The 7500-nt window shown below is 35.3% G+C and overlaps 4 non-coding genes across 4 annotated transcripts; 1 reads left to right on the top strand and 3 right to left on the bottom strand.

Annotated features, from left to right (window-relative positions):
• Positions 1 to 2779: 2779 nt before the first annotated feature.
• On the bottom strand, positions 2780 to 2861 carry TRNAS-AGA (transfer RNA serine (anticodon AGA)). The gene has a single exon. It is a non-coding gene; the product is annotated as a tRNA-Ser (tRNA).
• Positions 2862 to 3646: 785 nt separating this feature from the next.
• TRNAK-UUU (transfer RNA lysine (anticodon UUU)) lies at positions 3647 to 3719 on the bottom strand. The gene has a single exon. It is a non-coding gene; the product is annotated as a tRNA-Lys (tRNA).
• A 199-nt stretch (positions 3720 to 3918) lies between these two features.
• Positions 3919 to 4000, bottom strand: TRNAS-AGA (transfer RNA serine (anticodon AGA)). The gene has a single exon. It is a non-coding gene; the product is annotated as a tRNA-Ser (tRNA).
• A 1964-nt stretch (positions 4001 to 5964) lies between these two features.
• On the top strand, positions 5965 to 6037 carry TRNAK-UUU (transfer RNA lysine (anticodon UUU)). The gene has a single exon. It is a non-coding gene; the product is annotated as a tRNA-Lys (tRNA).
• The last annotated feature ends 1463 nt before the right edge of the window (positions 6038 to 7500 follow it).

Genomic DNA, 7500 nt, shown 5'->3' with positions numbered 1-7500 from the left:
AAGGCATGAAAGGAACAAAGCCAGAAAATGTCAATAATGTAGATCTTATTGTAGATGCAAGAGATTGCGGCAGGGAAACTAGCCAATCTTTTAAAACAAAAGAAATCATAGAAAAAAAAAACAATATTAATTTTAATATATAAAAAAGGGGGACATAAAAGACTTAAAGAATCACAAACTTACAAGCCTCTTTTCAGTAATCTATAAACAATTCACAAAAGTCATCACAACCCGCATTTCCGATCAATCAGATTCAATACAACCAAGGGAATTGGCAGGCTTCCGCAGTGGATCCTCAACTACAGACTATATACACACTAACCTTAATATCAGAGAAAACACACGAATATAGGAAGCCTCTGTGTATGGCATTCATAGATTGCAAAAAGGCATTGGACTCGGTAAAGATATCGCCAGTACTAATGCAAATCCTAAAAAAGTTGGGGAAATATGTAGAGATGGAACAGCAATCATTAAAACCCATGCAGAAACCGATAAATACCAATAAAAAGCATGTCAGGTAGGGCAACGCCATTTTATCAAAACTATTTACAGCTTTCCTAGAGGAAGTATTCAAGAAACTAAACTGGAAGAAGGGGATTAAAATAGGGGATGAACACTTATGCAATCTAAGATTTCCAGATGACTTTGTTCTTTTTGACGAGTCAGCAAATGAAGCAGCAGTAAACGAGTATGTATACCTAGGGCAACTCATCTTGATGAATATATACTGCGAAGTCGAGATAAAACGACGAATTAGGCTAGGTTGGAGTACCTTCGGTAAACACAGCATACATTACAAGGTTCTCTGCCATTATGTCTAAAGAGAAAGGTTTTTCACTGTGTTCTCGCCGTCATTACATATGGATCAGAAACATGGACTATGACTAAAGTTCTTGAAAGGAAATTAATGTGCTCAGAAGGGAATATAATGGCTTATGATAGTAGTTACTTTAAGAGACAGAAAAAGAGCAACATGAATCAGACAACAGACAGAAGTAGAGGATATACCTAAAAGCATTAAAAAGAAAAAGTGGCAGTGGGCAGGTCTCATATATATTGGAAACAGGACAACAGGTGGATAGTGAAAAGAGAATGGGCAAATAGATGACACAAAGAGACCTAAGGGCAAGACCTATGACAAGATGAAAGAGGGAAATTTGCAGGCGTAAAAAGGAACCAGAGGACACAAGACAGAAATGACTGGAAAAGATAAAGAGAGGCCTACTTCCTCCAGTGGAATGTTACAGGCTGATGATGCTATGTATGTGTTTTCCAAAGCGTGTCTGTCTATCCACAGGTGTTTGTATGTGTATGTGTATTAGTCTATCAGTCTGTCGTTCTGCCTGTCTGTGTCTTATTGTATGAGCGTATTCTTATGTGTATCTGTATAGTGTGTGTGTGTTGTAGTGACCAGGATGTTATGGAGATGATTAAGGACCAAAATTCGTCCAAGAAATTGAAACTTATGTGTTTTTCCAATGGGTAACCGAGGATATTGTCAATATATGTAACGCAAGGTTTCATTTATTTTAAGTAATTATTAGTAAAACTCATCTGCAAGATGTAATCAGGAGCATCTATGTGACTAATATTAAGTATCACTTACTTTAGATAACCTCATGTAAATTAAACAAAGGTTATGTAATAGTGTAAAATAAGGATTATATGAAAAACAAGAAAATTATAATCTACTGAGATTACCAAGTAAGGTGACATTTGGCAAGCCAAGGGGAACACGAGAAGGAAGTTCTATTTATCTTAGTGACAAGGTATTAATTAAAGCAGGGTTAATATTTCAATTAATATATAAAGAGGGTTAATCATATATGTCATAAAGAAAAGATAATATAATAAGACTTATACTTGTAAATCTTGCCTCATATGCCATCTGCCTCGTCCCTTGCCTCAGGCGCCATTTTCCTTGTCTTAAGGGTGAAGTCCCCTCATGACCATTTTACTAAATTAAACCCACTATAGTGCACTCATTTCTATCATGCCATTAATGGGAAACAACACACTATTATAATAAAACACATTGGTAAGATAGTACTTAAATTACGTGTTATAATGTTACTGGTAGTAATAGTAATTGTAGAAAACAGATTTATGATAAATGTGATATGAAGTGATATTTAGATGTAATTTTAATGTAAAACTTTTGTAATCTTATAGTGATAAATCATCATTTTTTGAACCTGTAACTATGGTAAATTTTGTGAAAACATTCGTGTTATGTCTCAAAAGTGGTAGTGAGATAATTGATTAATCATAATCAATCTCTGTTACGCGTTCCTAAAGTGAATTCTCAGGAGCGGGTCCAAGGGCTGAGTTCAAAGACTGAGTTCAAAGGCAGGGTTCCAGGGCTGAGATCAAATCGCGTAATTTAATACACAGTATAAGTCATGATTAGCCCGGTTTCAGTATAATTCCTCTTCAAAGTAATCAAAACTGCAGGTATAAACGGATAACCTTAATACGTCACGTTACCAATTTCTTTTTCTGTTAAAGTATATTAAATTACTCAACCAAGAACCTTGGTTCTTGGTTGTGTTCTCTCTCTCTCTCTTTCGTTTTCAAATATCCCATTTTGGGTAAGTTGAATGAGAAGGATATTAGATAACTATATTTGGGATATAAAAGAGAAATACCAAGGTGTGTGTGTTGGAGTGTGTGCTTGTGTTTATGTGTGTAAACAATATTTCCGTGTCAAGTTTTAGTTACATTCCTCAATTGATAATATTACACAGCAAATGCAAAAAAGATCCACATTATGCACCGCAGTGAGTAGGATTCGAACCTACGCGGGAAGATCCCATCTGATTTCTAGTCAGACGCCTTAACCACTCGGCCATCACTGCTTCCTACTTGCAGAGAAAACGACGAAATTAAAAATTATTTCCCTAAAATGTTGATTTTTCAATAAGCAGGAAAACATTCATACCACAGTCAATTAAGATTATTGTAAATGTTCCTTAATTATACAACCAATCAAGTAAATGGAGAAAGAAGGGATACAATGTGAATGTGAATATGAATACGAATATATGTGTATGTGTTTATATATGCTTTCCTTCGTGTGTGTTTATATGTGCTTTCCTTCGTGTGTGTGTGTGTGTGTGTGTGTGTGTGTGTGTGTGTGTGTGTGTGTGTGTGTGTGTGTGTGTGTGTGTGTGTGTGTGTGTGTGTGTGTGGATGTATATGTGTGTGGATGTATATGTAAGTGGATGTATATGTATATGTATGTGGATGTGGATGTGGATGTATATGTATGTGGATGTGCATGCGTCTGTGTATGTATGCATGTGTGTGTATGTCTGTCTGTATGTATGTATGTGTATATATGTATGCATGTGTGTGTGTATGTATGTATGTATTATATGTATGTATGTATGTGTGTGTGTATGTATGTGTATGCATGAGTGTGTATGTGAGTGTGTGTTTGGTGTGTGTCCGTTCGTGCTTATAAGTGTATGTACTTATATGTGTTTATGTTTATGTATGCGTTTTTGTTTGTGAGTGTGCTTATGTATGCCTACGTGTGCGTGCGTGTTATTTGTTTATATAAAACCGATTTATCTCCATTCCGTAACTTACATGAACTAATTTTACTACGAAAAATATTGCATATCAAAACAAAAGTGTTCGCCCGAACAGGGACTTGAACCCTGGACCCTTAGGTTAAAAGCCTAATGCTCTACCGACTGAGCTATCCGGGCTTCTGTCAGACACGGTTACCTATACTTACAGATACAAATATTTCAATAACGAATTCGCTGTTGTGTATTTTACGATACAATTTACGGATAACTTAATAATGATGTAGACGTCCGATAATACTCAAAGATAATAAGAAAGCGAAAGAGAAAACAGGAAGATGGCTCTGGCAAAGTAAGAGAAAATACTGCCACACCTGTGCGCAGTGAGTAGGATTCGAACCTACGCGGGAAGATCCCATCTGATTTCTAGTCAGACGCCTTAACCACTCGGCCATCACTGCTCCATTTTCGTTGTGTTACGATATATTTCAAATTTTCCTTTTAAGAAAGACTAAAAAGGACTTTACTGACAAAAGAGAATTTCTAACCACTAATGTCCATATTAACATGTGAAGTGTATTCATATGCATCCACAGCTCAAGTACAAAGAGTTGGAGTCCATCTAGGATTCTTGAGGGAACAATCATATCATGGATCCGTGTGTGTGTGTGTGTGTGTGTGTGTGTGTGTGTGTGTGTGTGTGTGTGTGTGTGTGTGTGTGTGTGTGTGTGTGTGTGTGTGTGTGTGTGTGTGTGTTCCTTTGCCCATAATTAGGTAAGCGATGTCTTTGCCGTATACTTGGGACGCTAAATTATGCGGGGTTGCCAATGCATGGAATCAGTACATGTTCACTATTTGTTCAGCCTATGTTCATATTTGTTCTGTTTGTTCTACGCCATTCTGTAAGCGCGTGTGTGGATGTGGATGTGTATTTGTGTGTGTGTGTGTGCTTTACATTTCATGGATGGGAGATGAACGATTGAGAGATTCCCATTCTAGCAATTGAAAGTGTAAACTTTACAAAGTTTACACAGGTCTATAAATTAAGCAGATGGATACTAATGAGATGGAATATCAGTTTACACCAATACTAGTACAGCTGTAATTAGAATGTAGCCAAAGTAATTCACACAGTTATGTATGTTGCATGTTGTTCAGTTGTGGGAAAACAATTTACCACCCTAGGAGAGCCTCTCAACAGGACTGAGAAAGTCCTTCTAATTTTCTCTAATTACCGTCATTCGAGTTTTCTTCAAAAACTCAAGCCAAGTGTTCGGTTAAAATGGCGGTCATAACCCAGACCAGAGCCTATTGAGCCAAACTCGCAAGGCGATCACGTAACGATGACTTGGCCTCTCTAGCAATCAAGGGAGGTCAGAGTAGATCGAGTTCCTCCACCAGTCTTGACCCAGAGCGGGTGTCATACCGAACAATCGCTTCACAAAACATGACACTCGGTCTCAGTAAATCTGTACTCTATTTTACTTGGTGTGACACTGCATTTATGTATAATATGCAATTAAGGTGATCGCTAGATACTGTAGCATTTAAAATAACAAGATTCATAAGCTCATCTGTGACCGAGTGCTTACACTTCGGTTCTAAAGCAGAATATATGAAGGCAAATGAAACACATGGCTGTACGTAAATTAAATGACTTAAATTCAGTATTAGTGTTGTTCCCCCTAATCACACTTCCAAAGCTATTAGTGTTGTTCCCCCTAATCACTTCCAGGAGCCTAGGTGTAACTAAACCATACAGCTTAAACATAACTTTTAAGCTGTTCAAACCATATTTATACATCAACATGCAATCTGTATGTAATTGAACATTCTTCGAATAGATGGTTGGCACTACTATCGAGAAGCTATTTCATAGTTATACCCTTGATATGCGATGGACCAAGATTTCAGTCCCTCTGACACTGAACAGAGAGGAATTCAGTTTAACCAATTACTAGAATTCTACCAGTGAATATTTTGTCATGAAATCGCCTAAAAACCTACTAGTTTTGTTATGTTTCGGAAGACATTATCTGGGAACTTCGATAATGGAGTCTTTTGCAAACGACTGTTGTGTTTCTGTTTCCATGAAAAAAAATGCTGTGTCGTTTGTGTTTGTGAATGCGCGCGCTTCACTGCTGTTTCCTTTAATCACTTTCATTTTTTTCTCTCGCTACGTTTCCTTCATTAATATTCCTAATAATAAAGATAGGTAAATGTTCCGTGTTTATTCAAATAAAAAGGGAAATGGCGACCTCCTTTAAATAGGTTCTTGAGCCACGTGTATTTCACAACTACCCATCTATCCTTTATACTTAACAAGAAATGTACTTATGGAATATTTTGAACAAACAATTCACTATGATCTTGAAAACACCTTGGGAAAAAAATAAAATTTCCCTCTACCCGCCCCATTCCAGAAGCCCGGATAGCTCAGTCGGTAGAGCATTAGGCTTTTAACCTAAGGGTCCAGGGTTCAAGTCCCTGTTCGGGCGATCTCTTTTTGTTTTATTTTGTTCAATGGGTAATTTGTTATTTTCAGGTTGTTAAAAGCTGGCCGTTTTATATGAAATGAAATTAAATAATGGCAATGAAAATTGCAATGACATATGGCAATGGCAACAACGGTAACAGCGATGGTGACGGTAAAACACCATTAATATCAACAGGAACAGTATGAGTGATTAGTGCTTTCACCTAGTTATATCAACTGTTGCATAAATTCAAGGCATCAAAGTAAAAAGAATCTGTAGCAGACAACCAATCACTGATGAGCAAGATCTCGGATAAGATCTTGCTCATACGTTCGAAAACGGCTTAGAAGATAAGACATATATAAGTAATCTGATAAAATCTTTAATTGGAGGGCTAATTTTCAAGGGTCTCCCTTTAATTTATGCAACAGATAATCTGATGACGTGAAAGCACTAATCATTCATACTGTTGCCGTTAATATTAATGTTTTTTATTGTCACCGTCGCTGTTACCGTTGTTGTGGTGATCGTTGTCATTGCTATTGGATATATATATATATATATATATATATATATATATAAATATATATATATATATATGTGTGTGTGCGTGTGTGTGTGTTTATATGCATATATAGGAATATACATACATTTCATATATATATATATATATATATATATATATATATATATATGTATATATACATATGTATATATATATATATTTATATTGTACTTGTATATGTATTCATATGTATATATGAGTGCATATATATGTATATGCATATATACACATGTATGTACATATATATGTATATGCATATATACACATGTATGTACATACATACTTATATTTATATATATATATATATATATATATATATATATATATGTATGTATCTATACATACATTACATATATGAATACATGTATATATATACATATATAAAGTGTGTGTAGTCATATGTATATATATACACATGTATGTGTGTATGTATATATATTCATTATATATACGTACATACTTGTACATATACATGTATATATATGTATGTACATATATACATATACATATATATGTATATGTGTACAAATACATATGTATATAAATATGTACATGTGTGTGTGATTCTGGATAGATTGTTTTTCAATAAAAAAAATAAATAAAAAATGAGTAGACTTTGGAAGGTGGCCTGGATGAGATTGGTTTACAATAAAAAAACCATAAAAATGCATTTACAGTACACAATTAATGTGGCCTGAGTCATGGTGTATTAGAGCCATAAAACTTGCCACCCATTGTCATTGGTCAATGACAATGTAAGATGGCATATATATGCCCCACAATATGAAAAAACTATAAAAAAAAAAAAAAAATTGTATAAGGAGTGAAAGAAAAACAGCCCTGGTGTCCGTTTTGTGGTCAAAACAACAAAATGTGTCCAAAGGGTTTATGGCTGGAGGTGATGCCCTTCAGTGAGGGC

This window comes from Penaeus japonicus, unplaced genomic scaffold (assembly GCF_977035675.1).
Source record: "Penaeus japonicus unplaced genomic scaffold, GWHDUDI00000001_assembly GWHDUDI00000026, whole genome shotgun sequence".
In the NCBI taxonomy this organism is placed as follows: domain Eukaryota; kingdom Metazoa; phylum Arthropoda; class Malacostraca; order Decapoda; family Penaeidae; genus Penaeus; species Penaeus japonicus.
This window is presented reverse-complemented; position numbering and strand designations above follow the sequence as displayed.